Source organism: Alligator mississippiensis, chromosome 5, assembly GCF_030867095.1.
Source record: "Alligator mississippiensis isolate rAllMis1 chromosome 5, rAllMis1, whole genome shotgun sequence".
NCBI classification, from domain to species: domain Eukaryota; kingdom Metazoa; phylum Chordata; order Crocodylia; family Alligatoridae; genus Alligator; species Alligator mississippiensis.
In genome coordinates, this window is record NC_081828.1 from 139,752,960 (window position 1) to 139,769,085 (window position 16,126).

Below are 16,126 nucleotides of genomic sequence, written 5' to 3' on the forward strand. Positions count from 1 at the left end.
TATGGCCCCCCAACAGGAGATTCAGCCCCCCAACAGGGGGTTCATCCCCCACACAAAGGGTTCATCCCCCCAAAAGGGTTTGGCCCCCACACAAGGGGTTCAGCCCCCCAACAGGGGTTTCAGCCCCCCAACAGGGGGCCAAATGACCCCTGCAGGGGCTACTGCCCCCCCTGCAAGGCCCACATGCCCCACCCCAGCCCCCCAATTGCAGCCCCACCTGGACCCATCCCCCACCAGCTGCTGCAGCCCCCCCAATGGCTGCCCCACCCAGCTCCACCCCCCTGCTTCCCCAGACCTCCTGATGGGTGTCCCACCCAGCCCCCACTTTTTTGTTCCTGCACGTGCTTGTTGACCCGCCTGAAAGGGGTTTGAGGTGGGGCTAGAGGCACGTACCTGCTCGTGTGGACATGCTCTATCTGGGCAGTTGTTATTTTTCTTTAAGGATTCATACTGCAGGAACTCAAGCTTGATGATACACCAAGTACATTTGCTGGCCCAACTGCCTTCTTTTTAACAGTTTACCCTGAGAGAATTAGCTGGAAAGCTCACGTTTCATCAGCTAAGTACATCCTGCAGTATTGCAGATATTTCTTGAAAACTGATTAGCAGGACTTAGTATACAATATTCATTTTGAAAAGAAAAAAAACAAGTTTTCCACCTACACAATGAACAGGTCATTTAGGGACAGAAATTACACATAAAACAGTATAAGTGATCAGAAACCAGTTCAAATCTGTAACACAAAAGAAGTTCACTGTGCATAAACCACTTCCAAAATGGCCAAAACCAGTTTAAGATAAACCTGGATGGATTCAGTATCAGACTTAACTGATTAAGTTAAATCAATTTATTGAACTTCTGTCCCAGATCCCCTCCCAATTCAAGTTAATTCATGGTCCCCCAGTATCCAAGGATGCTTTTCAGTGCCCCGGCAAATGCCCCACCCCCTGTAGGGCAGGTGGGTTAGCCTTGGCCCAAGCTGTCTGCTTCAATTCTATTGCCCCCTGGCTTCTGTCCTGCGCCACTGCAGGTATGTGGCAGCATTTCTGGAATCAAAGTGAATGTCTGTTCACTTGCTTATTGCATCCATCTATGCAGCTTATACTAAGATTGAAGATGCAAAGATTGAATCAATTCAACCTCGTGTTTTTGCCTATCTGCACTTAGCTTTGGAAAGTGGATTTGGTTTGTAGTTATGTGCTGCAGACTTGAACTCACACAGTCCACCGAGTTACATGAGAGTTTTATGATGCCCACAACTGTCTCGGTAGCTCAGACCACCTGGAATTACTTAAGAAATGAAAGGCAATATATCAAATTTAATATCAATTCTAAATTTACACAGCTCCACCCTATTATGTTCTTTGCTTCCTAAGTATAAAGGCTCATTTTTTGGGATGAATTTTAATTCATCTATCCTATTTAGGTATCCTCGATGTATTTTCATATGTGTTTTCTTTTTAGATTTTTAAACTAAGAAAGAGGAAGGAATAAGACTGAACATAGATCAATACTGATAAAATGAAGGACAGCATTTGACTTTGCAACCCACCCCCCCCCTTACACTTTGCATGACCATACTGGATCACTGATTTTAAATCAGATTACTTGGGACCAATTCTGAATTATTGGTGAAAAGATCCCTCTATTCAGAATCCTACTTCTGTTACCAAAACTTTGTGTAGAGTTTGCTCTGAATGCTTATAATAACCTGTTGTCTCAGGAAGTCTGCTTCTTGCCCACAGCCTGAATCCAAGATGTCACAGAAAGATTACTGAGACTCATCTGGCCCTCTGACTAGTACCTCATGCTGCTCATCCATGTATGTACCAATGATGGTGCCAGGGATGACCCTGAGCAGATCAAAAGTGACTACAGGGCCCTGGGTACAAGGGTAAAAGGAACAGGGACTCAGGTGGTGTTCTCCTTAGTCATTCCAGTCAAAAAGAAAGACCTGGTCAGGAGCAAATCAATACATGGCTGCACAGATGATGTCACCAGAAGGGCTTTGGCTTCTTCAACCATGGGATGCTGTTCCAAGAAGAAGGATTACTAGAAAGAGATGAGATCCACCTGACAAAAAGAGGGAAAAGCACCCTTGCAGACAGGCTCGCTAACCTAGTGAGGAGGGCTTTAAACTAGGTTCTCAGGGGAAGGACACCAATGTTCTGTAAGTGGGGAAATGAGAGGAAGCACAAGCAGTAGGGGGCTATAGGGGAGGCCTCCTCAGGAAGAATGAGAAAGTAGGGCAATCGGCTCAGGTGTCTGTACACAAATGCACAGAGCCTGGGAAACAAGCAGGAGGAATTGGAAGTCCTCACACAATCCCAAAGCTATGATGTGATTGGAATAATGGAGACTTGGTGGGATAGCTTGTATGACTGGAGCACTGTCATGGATGGGTATAAACTGTTCAGGAAGGACAGGCAGAAGAGAATAGGGAGGGGAGTTATGCTTCATGTAAAATAGCTGTACGCTTGAACAGTGCTTCTATATGAAACTGGAGATAGGCCTGTTGAAAATCTCTGGGTAAGGGCCAGAGGGGAGAGCACCAACAGTGATACAGTGGTGGGTGTGTGCTATAAACCACCAGACCAGGAGGATGAGGTGGATGAGGCTTTCTTCAAACAGCTAGTAGAAGTTTCCCAGTTATGGGCTCTGGTTCTCATGTGGGACTTCAATCACCCTGATCGCTGCTAGCAGGGAAATACAACAGGGCACAGGCAATTCAGGAATTTTTTGGAGGGGAATGGGGACAACTTCCTGGTGCAAGTGTTGGAGAGGCCAACTAGGATCCATGGTTTTCTTGACCTGCTGTTCATAAGCATGGAAGAATTGGTCAGAAGGTTGTAGTGGATAGCATCTTGGGCAGTAGCAACCATGATATGATTGAATTCAGGATCCTGAGGAAAGGAAGGAAGGAAAGCATCAGAGTAAGGACCCTGAACTTCAGAAAAACAAACTTTGACTCACTCAGGAACTGATAGGGAGGATTCCCTTGAAGGACATTCTGAGAGGGAAAGGAGTCCAGGAGATCTGTTTGTATTTTAAAGAAATCTTACTGAGGGTGTAGGAATTAATCATTCTGATGCAAAGGAAGACTAGCAAGTATGGCAGAAGACCAGCTTGGCTTAGCAGGAAACTCTCATTGAGCTAAAACAGGAAAAGGAAGTTTACAAGAAGTGGAAACTTGGACAAACAACTAGGGAGAAATATAAGCGTAGTGTTCCGGCATGCAGGAATTAAATCAGAAATGCCAAAGTGTAATTGGACTTGCAGCTAGCAAGGGGCATGAAAAGTTACAAGAAGAGTTTCCACAAGCATGTCACCAACAAGAGGAAGATCAGGTAAAGTATGGGTCCCTTACTAAATGGGGGAGACAACCTAGTGACAGATGATGCAGAAAAGGCTGAAGTACTCAAAGCCTTTTTCACCTCAGCCTTCACAGGCCAAGTCAACTCCCACTACTACACCTGGCAGCACAGTTTGTGTAGGAAGTGAGGCAAAAAAACAGGTTAGGGACTATTTAGAAATGTTGGATGTGTACAAGTGCATGGGGCCAGATGTGATGCAGCTGAGGTTGCTGAGTGAGTTGGCCGATGTGACTGCAGAGCCACTGACCATTATCTTGTGAAAAACTTGTGATAATTGGGAGAGGTCCCAGATGATTGGAAAAGGGTAAATATAGTGCTCGTCTTTAAAAAAGGGAAGGAGGATCCAGGGAACTACTGACCGGTCAGTCTCACCTCAGTCCCTGATAAATCAGGGTCCTCAAGGACCTCAAGGAATCCACTTCTAAGCACTTGGAGAAGAAGAAGGTGATCAGGAACAGTCAGCATGGAATCACCAAAGGCAAGTCATGCCTGTCCAATCTGATTGCCTTCTATAATGAGATGACTGGCTCTGTGGATGTGGGAAGAGCTGTGGATGTGACATATCTTGACTTTGGTAAGGCTTTTTATATGTTCTCCTGCAACATTCTTGCAAACGAGCTAAGAAAGTACAGCTTGGATGAATGGATTGTAAAGTGGATAGAAAACTGGCCAGACTGTTGGGCTTAGAAGGTGTTAATCAATGGCTTGATACTGCTTGCCAGCTCAACATCAAGTGGAGGGCCCAGGAGTCTGTCCTGGGGTCAATTTTATTCAATATCTTCATCAGTGATCTGGAAAATGAGATGGAGTGCACCCTCAACAAGTCTGCAGATTACAGCAACCTGGGGGAGTAGTAGATATGCTGGAGGGTAGGGCTAAAATCCGGAGAAACCTCAACACATTGGAGGACTGGACCAAAAGAAAACTCACAAGGTTCAGTAAGGACAAGTGTAAAGTCCTGCACTTAGGATGGAACAGTCCCATGCACTGGTTACAGGCTGGGGACCAACAGGCTAAGCGGTAGTTCTGCAGAAAAGGACCTAGAGGTTACAGTAGACAATAAGTTGAATACAAGTCAATAGTGTGCTCTTGTTACAAAGAAGGCTAATAGCATACTAGCCTGCATTAGTAGGAGCATTGCTAGCAGATTGAGGAAAGTGATTATTTCCCTCTATTCAGCACTGGTGAGTACACATACACAGTACTGTATCCAGTTTCGGGCCCCCACTACAGAAAGGATGTAGACAAATTGGAAAGATTCCAGCAAATGGCAACAAAAATGGTTAGGGGGCTGGGGCACATGACTTCTGAGGAGAGGCTGAGGGAACTGGACTTATTAAGTCTGCAGAAGAGAAAACTGAAGGGGGATTTAAGAGCAGCCTTCACCTACCTGAAGGATGGTTCCATAGAGCCACGGTGGCCAAACCACGGCTTGTGAGCTGCATGTGACTCACGGGCATGATGCTTGCAGCTCTCTGGAAATTGGCCAAAGCTCCACCCACTTCTCCCAGGACTGCTGGCTCAGGCACTGGGCTGCCGGGGCAGGGGCTGCAGCCACTTACCCTGGGGTGCGCTCTCCATGGGGAGAGCTGAAGTGGCTCAAAGCTGCAGCAGGGCAGGGGTCAGCTCTCTCACCGGGTTGTTCAGCACCCTTCCCCCTCCTCCCACCACTCTCCAGCTCTTGGACTTCAGTGGAGGATTGGATGTGGCTCCCAGGGTGAGTAACTCTGGCCACCCCTGCCATAGAGGATGCAGCCTGACTGTTCTCAGGAGTGTCAGATGATGGTGTAGCAAGAAACCTTTTTGCCTGCTCCACCTCAAATGTGAAGCTCCTCCATATGGCAAAAGCCCCCTTTTGCAGTATTTGCCCCCTTTTGGGAATGCTTTCTCTTTTCTACCTTTTTTTTCTTCCTCTCTCTTTATCCTTTAATATCTTTTTATTATTTTTATATAATACTTGTAGTGAAAATAGTGCTTGTAGATGCTTTTACAAATGTACTTTGAGTTTAAAAGTAAGTTGTACCATGTAACAACGTTAGCAAGGGCAGGAATCTCCGTATGGAGCGGGTTCCTGAATGAATCATGGTCGATTGTGTAACGCAGTAACTAGTCTGGATAAACAAGTTAATGAGCGGCAATTAACACCTACAAAACTACAGACCAAGCAGAGGAAAGAATCAATACCGAGCCAGGAACCCCCTGAAGCTTCACTGTTAAAGGTGCGGAAGCCCCAGTTTGAACAAATCAACGCTGGAAACAGACCCTTGGGGCTGAAATACCCCCTGATCAACCACTTCCAGAGCTCTATTCATCACAGCAGTGAATCCATCAAAATTCATCAATGGACTCCCAAGACCTGGGGACGTGACCCCTGGGGCTGATAGCTTCCATCCAGCAGCTACCAAGAGGGACATCCCTCAAGGTCAATGACCCCTGGATTGGGTAAGCCTGAGAATTGGGGAGTCACCAAAGTCTGCCAGAGAGGGATAAAAGGCAGACAAGAATGGCCCCCAATGGCACCCTCTTTGACCTGACCAGCACCCTGCCTGTCCAGCCAGAAGGACCAGCCAGCGACCCCCTTCTGAAGCAACATCATGCTGAACGAAGCCTCGACTGGCCATTGACAGTGGACTCCAGTGCTTGGGAATAGGTATATCTTGACACTGGTGCTTAGTGTTCATAGCTAGCTACTGGGGGGGGGGGGGGTGGTGCATGAATGTGTGTGTGATTGAGGGGATCAGCACCAAGGTTTATGATCTGACTTTTGCATCCATCCAATAAACTAGAATTTTATGATGATCCTGTGAGTTGGTGCTTTGTAGCCAACAATGGAACAAGGAACACTGGTCTCAAGTTGCAGCAAGGAAAGTTTAGGTTAAATATTAAGAAAAACTCTATCATGAGGAAGGTTGTAAAGCACTGGAACAGGCTACCCAGAGAGGTGGTGATGGAATCGCTATCCTTGTAGTTTTTTAAGTCCCGGTTAGACAAAGTCTTGGCTGGAATGATCTAGTTGGGAATGGTCCTGCTTCAAGCAGGGGTTGCACTAGATGACCTCCTGAGGTCTCTTCCAACCCTAATTTGCTTTGATTCTATGATCACACAAAAATAGTGCAAACCTATATCTTGGGGGTTTTGTGGTTGTTGTTTTCTGGAGGGTCGAGGAATTAACCATCATCCTAGTTGGCACTAATCTGAGTGATATAATGAAAATAAATCCTAGAAACAAACAATGCAAACTTAATTTGATAATGAAAACCTTAAGAACCTTCTTCTGTACTGACGTACACTCCAGTCAAGTTCATTGACTTCAGAAGACTCAAAATAGAGCCCCAATTACATAAGAGGAAAAATTTAAAGTATGGTTCAAAATCTGACTCAATGAGGTTAACACTGTAGTCTCCAATATTTTAACCACAAATTCACTTAAGCTGAGTACAAGACAGTACAGTGTTTTCCTATTCTTTTGGAACATTAAAAAAGCCCAAGGCTGAATCAATTCAATCTTTGCAGGTTAGTCTAAACTGCATAGATTGAACCAATAAGCAAGTGAACAGACATTTGTTTCTGATTCCAGAAATGTAACCACATGCCTGCAGTTGCCCAGGCCACAAGCTGGGAGGGAGAGGAAGGTGCTAGAGCACATCTCCCTGCTTGGCTGGAACAGACAACTTGGACCAAGGCTATCCCACCCACCCTGAGAAGGGGGATTGTGGTGGAGGTGCAAAGCATTCTGAGGACAGTGAATTAACTTGAAGCTGGAGGGGTCTGAGTAGAAGTTCAATAAACTGATTTAACCTAAATCTGTTAAATCTGATACTACATGTATCATCTTAAACTGGTTTTGGCCATTTTTGAAAACGGTTTATATGCACTGAAGTTCTGTTGCGTTACAGATCTGAACCAGTTTTCAATCGCTTATACCAATTTATGTGTAATTTCTGCTCCTAAACTTTGTCTCCCCTTATACCTATACAAACATATCCTGTCCAGCACAAACCAAGTCCTATATTTGCCCAAGTATTTTTTCTTAAGGGTTTACTTGCATACTTCTATCATTTCTTTCAGCTAAGAAAACCTGTTCCATCCTGGCATCCAGTGGATGACTTGGACAAAGTTATTCATACCTTGGAAATGCCTATATTGCTATAAACTAGCTTAGATACCAGAAGTCTAGTTGATGCATCATATAGACCGGCTCAGGCTATTTTACCTTGCCTTATGGTAGGGCAGTCCAACCCAGGTTAACTCCAGGTAGCTGGACCTGCTCTAAAATAATCTCACATCCAGTCTGGCTTCCCTTTCTCTATACAAATTTCTCTTATAATATTGGATCAAGGTCAAGGCTTTAGTCACTACCTTTAAGTTGCTTCATATCCTGGGTGCAGCATGTCCAGAAGACAATTGAAGGCTCTGAAATAAAAACCATGGTTGATAACATTGCTCCTGCTTTAAAGTGGATTTATATAGCAAATAGAAAGCTTGCCTTACAGTTTCTCAGAACCCAACCTGAATCAATCGACAGCATTAAGGTAGGACAGCCACTCCATGCTCCTCAGTGACATGCTCATGGCCTTTAGCAGGAGCCTTCTCAGGTATCCTCAACTACCCTTTCTAAGCATCTCCACCCTACATTTTTGGATACAGCCACAACAACCACCTCATCTGCTTCCTGAAGATCCTTTAGGCATGCCAAAATCTGGAGCTGGGAGAAGGTGATGGACCTGTTCACCATTTTGTGTGAGGAAGAGAATATGATGAGTGTTCAGGATGCGACACCAAAACCAGGTAATCTTTAAGTGGATCCCTACCAAAATGGCATCTTGGGGTTACACCTGGGATTGGCAACAGTGCCACTCAAAGACCAAGATACTGAAGCTCTGGTATAAGAGTCCAATACACCACCCAGATCTCTGGCAATGAGTGCCCACTACAAGAAATTCTCATGCATCCTTGTAAGGGATGACTTCATTCAGCCCCACATCACTACGGACACCTCCTGCCTCTCTCAAGGCATGGATACAAATTTCAGTGCCACCCTGGTCAAGGAGACCCCTCCCCCCCCCCCACGCCTACATTAGATGCCACTGCTTAGCGGTTACTGCACATTTATTTATTACTTGTAGAATCAAGTACTAAATAAGTGTTCAGTAGCTGGAATTACTGCACAGCAGCACTGGCAAATGCCTTTTTAGTGATGTTCAGTAGCCTAATAATACTACGCAGTAGCATATTAGCATTGTCTGCTGTGCTGCACTACTGGGCAACATTATTCGGCTACAGCACAGTTTGCGTCTCATGTAGATGCACCCACTGAGAACAACAGCCAGCAGCCCAAGCCATCCAGGTAGTGTGCACCCTTGATATCACACCAGGCTCTCACTTCAAGGCATGAACAAGTGGTGCCTCCCATGACTGGGGGGAGCAGGGACCACCCGCAGCTGCCATGGGTGGTTGGTGTCAGTGGCAGTGAGTGGGGACCGCCTGCAGCTACCACTGGTAGTGTCAGCAGCAGGGGTGGGGGGTGGCAAGTGGTGGGCAGCAAGCAGGGATCCCAGCATCATAGGCCACTAGCACTTCCCCTAGACTACCCAATGTGTGCTACCAGAGCTGTATGCACATATTTCTTTTTTCTAATCTGAATATGCCTTCTGAGATTTGCTCATGTATAAACAGCAGCTTCTGCTAAGTCTGCCAGTGAGGTATCAGCATTAGGAATGGATTCTGATGGTTGTGGAAGAGAGAAGGAAAACTTCTCATCTGCCACAACATTGAAGGAAATAGCATCCCATCGCTTCCATGCACATGCATACACTCTTTGTTTAATCATTACAGTACAATTGCTTCCAGGCCTTTAAGGTTCCGACCAAGGCAACTGTTCAGTCTCCACAGCACAATATTATACAGAGGTTTACTGTGGGCAGCCTCAGCCTGCTGTGTTGTTCAAATGTGAACTTTACGTGGACATTTCAGATTCTGAAAGTACCTCTGATCAGCTAGCCACAATAAGACCTCTAAAAGTTCACTGACAATGGGAGTTACCATTTAATCCCTAGTGTTAATTTGTTTTCTGTCATTTACATTGTAATGTCATCCTAGGACCTTGATGATCCTCCTAGTGCTACGCACAGAATACATGCACATTAAAGTGTGTACGGCAAAATATAAAACCAAGTGTGACAAACAAAAGTGGAAGAGGTAGCACAAGGGTAATTAAGGCTATGTCTACAAGGTTTACTGTGTCTACAAATTTACTGTGAATGTCAGTGATATCTTCAACCGTGCCATGGTACTCAGAGTTGCCTCCAAAACTAGGAGAAACAACATGCACTGCATTTGGCAAGCTGTTACACAACACAGAGGTGTTTCCAAGTATTTTATTACTTTGAGTCTTAATTTCATTAAAAAAAAAAACAACCTCCTCCTTCCCAACTGAAACACAACCCATCAATTGTTATATGATTCCTGGTAGGTTTTGTAACAGAGGAAGGTAATGAGGAGCTCTGGAGCTGGGAGAATAGAGGGGTCTCTCTTTATAAAGTTGTGCTGTAGAAGATGCAGAGATGGCTGTGGTACAAGCTGACAAACAGGTAGTCGAGACTGGCATTATCAGAAGAGTGAAAGGGGCAGGGGATGGTGAGGAAGGAGAGCAGACAAGGCAGTGGAAGGCAGGTATGAAACATTCTGGAAGTGAGGATAAGTAGCATGAACTTTATGTGGTGAAAAAGAGGGTGAGTGGAGAGATACAAGGAAGGGAGTGGTACTGTCACAGTCAAGGGTGAGCAAGGTGATCCTCATAGCCCATCATTATTTGCATAGGTCTTTCTTTTTATTCCTATAGTGAGTGTTAACTTCTTTGCATTACATTTTGCCAGAACATCTGGCAAACTACATACATGAAAGGCTTGCAGAGAGAAAGAAAAAAAGAAAGGGCATAGTCTAACTTTTGATTAACTAAGTTCCTTTGCCTTCAGAGCAATGCTATGTTAAATTTGCATTACACAAGCAAATACAGTAGAGAGAACCAAAAACACAAAGCAAAATACCTCATGCTTGGCTCAAACAACCTATCTTCTGCAGTGTTATCCCCATGACATCCCAGTCCTATTAAAACCAACCGGAGACTTATTTTCAGAGTCTGACTTCACTGAACTCAAAATCAAGTCCAGTGTCTTTTTTTAAAAATGTATTTATTTAAGAAGATTTTGCAAGTCATTTGTCGTGTAAATATCTAAATAAAAAGTAATTACAAGTGAGGGTTTTTTCATATTTGGAAAAAGATTAATCACAGAATTTAATAATCAGCTCTCTACTTAACAGGGGGTTGCTGTACTACAAAATGACCTGTCTTATACCACCCAAGATATGTTGTTTCTGGAGACTTCATTAAACTGAGTGAGACTACTGACTTTACTCCTGTTTATCAAAGCAGGCCTGACCATCAAACAGCATTATTAAAAACCTGTTTGCAGGCAACTGTTCTTTTTCTGCAGGCTGAATAAGTAATAACTACTTATCTCAGAATCTCTTTTGCTAGGCATGTAATTGAGACATTAATTTTTCCACAACAACCTCTCATATTTTGAACTATTCCTCTAGTTTGGGATAATTTTTCATTTATAAGCCAAAGAGAAACTATAGAAGTCACCTGCAGACAATAAATTATTTCTTCATTTCCTTAAACATCACAGTTTCCACACAGAAATCCCTCTCTGTACTTTGACCTGACCAGGGTGAGTTCTGACTGAAATGCTATGTTAAAAAAAATATTATTTTGTTTGTGGTATCATATAAAGTTGCTGATCACTTTTTTTCAGACCAAAGCTCATACCCTGTCATATTACACTCCTTTGTTAGGAAATTTGTTTGTATAAATTGATTATAATTTTTTCTTGCTTTCTAATTGATCTGAAGCCATTGCTTGCATTAAAGACAACTTTCTATTTGGGAAAAAAAATGTTTCTAGAATACTGTGTAACAATGTTTTACATTACATGATGGCACTATTATCATCAGAAAAAAGTGTTAGCTATTACGGGTGTGTAAAGTGGACCCTATTCGATTTGGATTTGACCCGAATCAGGGACAGTGATTCAATTCGTTAATTCAGATCACTGTCCCTGATTCAATGTGGCTGAATCTGAAGCTAAAGATTTGATGCTGATTCGGAGAATCAGCGATTCAGCCATAGACACAGGTTTAAATGTTTTTTCTACATACCTTGAGGTACCAGCATGGCTCATGAACACTGCGATACTGGGGCTGATGGAGCATCCAACAGGAGCTTGGGGGGCCCCCACGTGCTCAGTGGCAAACCTGGAAGTGGACCAGAAGTACTTCTAGGTCCACCAGGGAGTGTACGGGGGGGAGGGGGCACATGTCCCCCCATTTTAGCGATCAGCTGTGGGGGGGACCCCATGTTCCCCCCCCAAACCCAGGAGGCACTGGTCACCAAGCCAGAGAGTGCAGGGGGCACCCCCAACGCGATCTCTGGCGGACCCAGAAGTGGACTGGAAGTGCTTCTGGCACACTTCTCGGTCTGCTGCCAAGTGCACTAGGGAGCCCCCTGCACTCCTGTGGGATGCTTCATGCACCCCAGCATTGCAGCATCCATGAGCCACCTGCTATCCTGAGGTATGTAGAAAAAATATTTAAAGTTGTGTCTATGCCCAAATCACCAAATCTTTCCGAATCAATTCAGAGGGTTCTGATTCGATTCGGAGAGATTAAAGGGTCCTCTGATTCGATTTGGATTCAGAGATTCAGCCACCAAATTGGGGCAAATCTCTGCTGAACTGAATCAGGGACCGAAGCTTCGCACAGCCCTATTAGCTATAGTAAAGTTCTGATTGCTCAGCAAGTTAAAATCTTGCTTTTTCCCATGAACTGCTGGTCTCTCAGCCATACTCAACAAAATGGGTTCTCCACCATACTTTCACAAATATGGGTTCTCCACTCCCTTTTAACTTAGATGTACCTAATATTCAACATTTTTTTTTATCCAAAATATCTCTTTCAGTAGGTTCATCTGTTGTCCTGCGGGGTCAGGCCAACTCTCAGGATCTCAATATTGTGCTGTTAGACAGGAGGGTGTGACACAATTGCACATACACAAACACACAAATCAATTAGGTGCATACACACACACACACTACCAACTCAGGCACATACACATCCAAAACAGCCTAGGTACATGCATACCTATCACCAATTCAAGCACATACACTATACACCCCAAAAGTTAAACAAAAATCAATTGTCCATACCCGCACACTCAGTACACATACACAGATCACTAATTCATATATCACACAAACAATGACATACACACACACACACACACACACACACACATACACACCAGTTCACACACATACAACCCACCTACACATACACAAAAGTAAGTTCCTAACTTGGATGGAACAGTATGTGTGTGTGTGCTGGGGTACTGGGATACTTGGGGGAAGGTTAAGGTGAGAGAGAGAGTTAAAATGTAGGGAGTGAAAGTTGCCAGAACTGGGATTAGAACCACTGGGCTAGAGAGAAGCTGGCTGAGGAACTGAGACTTGGGTATACTTAAGATCAAGTGGCCCCAGGGTTACTCAAGGTAACTGGTGCAAGAAAAAGAAAAAAAAAGCCTGGTGGCATGGAGGAGACAGCCAGGAAAGAGAGAGAGACAGAAGCCTGGGAGCTTGGGGCTGGAAACCGAGGCAGACAGCTGAGATATTGGGTGGTGGGGGGGGTGCAGATAAGTGGTGGCAAGGAGGAGACAGCCAGGAAAGAAACTGAGGCAGAAACCTGGTTGCTCAGGGGAAAAGGCAGTAGGGATAAGACAGTGGCAAAGAAACAGGGGGGTTGGAGGCAGAGAAGAGCTCAGGACAGGTGTTGGAGGTGGCAGCACGCCAGAAGCAGGAGAGAGAGAAATGAGACAGAAGTTAGAGGGGCGAGGAGCAGAGATTGGAGTGGGGCCAGACTGTAGTAAAGCAAACCCAACTCAGGGGTCCAAATAACAGTTTTATTAAATAGACAACACACTACACAGCCCCATGAAGTTATTGGTTCACACACGTGCATACACACACACAAGAACTCACAATAGCAGCCGGAGAAAGAGACTCAGTGGAAGGGTTGGAGTCCAGGTAGGGAGGAGAAACAGAGTCCAAGTTCTTGGTTGAAGAGGGGGTAGAGTCCAGTCTGTCAGTCTTGTCCCAGAGGGTTCCAGATGTTCTTACTGAGCATGTGCAGCCTTGGCACAATGGTGGGTTGCCTCATCTTTTGTTTCTTGAATGCTGAGGGTGGTTCCAAGGGCTGGGTCGTTGGTCCAGGTATTGGTGTTGATGGTTCGGTCATTCAGAGGGAGTTATTTTTAGACCTACTGCCATTGTCTCTCAAGCACCCTCATTCATCCCCATTCATTCAGGAACCAAGTTAACATAGGAGGGGTAGGTGAGTCATGGGTTACACAACCAAGCATGGGGATAAGATGGAGGCTTGACATTACAAGATGGAAACTTGACATGACTTATGCTAACTTACATATGTAGGCCTAAAACAGTAATCACACAAAGCAGTAATCAATACAAACATAATAATCATCACTTATAAAACAGTGGATAACTATATCAAAATAGCAGGGCACTTATTTGCAAACAGGGGAGAGAAAAATAAAACTTACTACCTAAAATAAAATGTTAAAGCTTATCCTACATCTTAGCTTACTTATACCTATCTATAGGGAATAGAGAGGGAGAGAAAAAGTCAGAAACAGTTGGGGAAGGGGAGGGAATAAATTTTAAAATAAATGAAAAAAAAAAACTGGGGGTTTTGCTGCCCATCCTGTTTAACAATATTTGAGTCCCACTTGTTACTGGACTTGACGGGTAAGGAAGAGAAATGAGGTTTACAGGAGAGGTAGAAGACATAGGAAAGGTCATTGACTGTGTTTGGTAGAAAAGGATAGAGAAGAATTCTTGTGGAGTTGGATGAAGAAAACAAAATGAAATGAGTGGGGTGATTTATGAGAGGAGTGCTCCTGAGCCGTGTGAACAGGCCAGGCAAACAGGCGCGCTCTTCAGGGGCACACCGGAGTTTGCACAGGAGTTCATGCAGGAGGGCACGTAGGAGGGGCCCAAGACCCTAGGCATCAGACACCACAGATGAAGACTTCTTGTGTACAAAAGAGGAGGAGTCTATGCCAGTAAGGACTCGGCACTCAGCATAGGACCCTGCCCCAGCAATGCCTCCCACCCAGGGCTCCACTTGAGGCCCTGGAGGTGCAGGTGAGGGAACTCCAGGCAGGAGTTATCATACTGGGGGTGGTCTGGACTGCAGAGGTTGAGATTGATGAGTACTTTCATTCTCTGCAGGATCAGTCATCTGGTAGAGAGACAACACAGGAGAGACCTGATGCAGAGGAATGGAAGATGATCACCTCCAGAGCCAGACGTCATGCTGCTGAGACAACTTCCCCAATGCAACTGGGAAATGGATACAAGACCCTGGCAGCACTGGAGGAGAGTACAGTAGAGGAAGCCACAGCCACAGCCACCACCATACAGGCTGAGGGTAAACCAGGCAGCCGATGGAAAAGATGCTGGGTCATCATGGTGGGCGACTCCCTCCTGAGAGGAATGGAGGGTCCCATCTGTCACCCAAATCCCATGGCACAGGAGGTATGGTGCCTGCCTGGAGCCCAGATCTGGGATGTCACTGAGAGGATCCCGACCTCATCCGGCCCTTTGACTACTATCCAATGGTCCTCATCCATGTGGGCACAAATGATGCTTCCAGGAGTAATCTGAACCATATCATGAGTGACTACAGGGCTCTGAGGCCAGGCTTAGGAAGATGAGGGCACAGGTGGTCTTCTCTTTTCTTGTCAATTCTCCTGGTCAGCGGTCATGGTCAGCATCACAACACCTGCATCAAAGAAGTCAACCTGCAGCTCCAGAGTTGGTGTCATCATGCGGGTTTTGGCTTTTTCAACCACAATCCATGCTTCCACAAAAGGGACATCCTGGGATGTGATGATCTTCATCTCTCTTTGAAAGGTAAGAATCTGTTCTCTTTCAGGTTGGCTGATCTCCTATGCAGGGCTTTAAACTAATTTGTCTGGAAACAGGGATACGGATGACAGAGAGAACATAGGATCAACAAACCATGAGCCATGCACTGGAACAGCCCACATAAATACTAAGGGGCCCAATGGGCATCAGGACAGGGGGGCACCAAGGGCACCCATCAGGGGACTCAAGTGTCTCTGTATTAATGCTAGGAGTATGGGAAACAAGCAGGAGGAACTTGGATTCATGCTTGCAAACAAGAACTTTGACTTAGTTGGGCTAACTGAAACTTGCCCACGATTGGACATTAAGCATTGAGGGCTATAGGGTGTACAGACGAGGTAGAATAGGGAAAAAAGCGAGGAGAGGTGTTGCTGTCTGTGTCAAGGAACAACATCTTCCATAATCAAAAGTGGACAAGAGGAGGGGCAAATTGAGGTATTGTGAGTCAGGATGCAAAGGGGTTGGGGGGGGGGGAATGGACTTGGTGATGGGGGTAGAAGGGGTCAGGAGGATGACTTGGACCTTGAATTCTCCAGACACCTCTCAGAGGCCATATGGTCATGGGACATGGTTGTCATGGGTGACCTAAACTACCCTGACACCTGCTGGGAGGAGCAGTTGGCTAGATCCAACCGTTCACGTACTTTCTTAACCTGCATACAGGACCTCCACCTAACTCAGGAGGT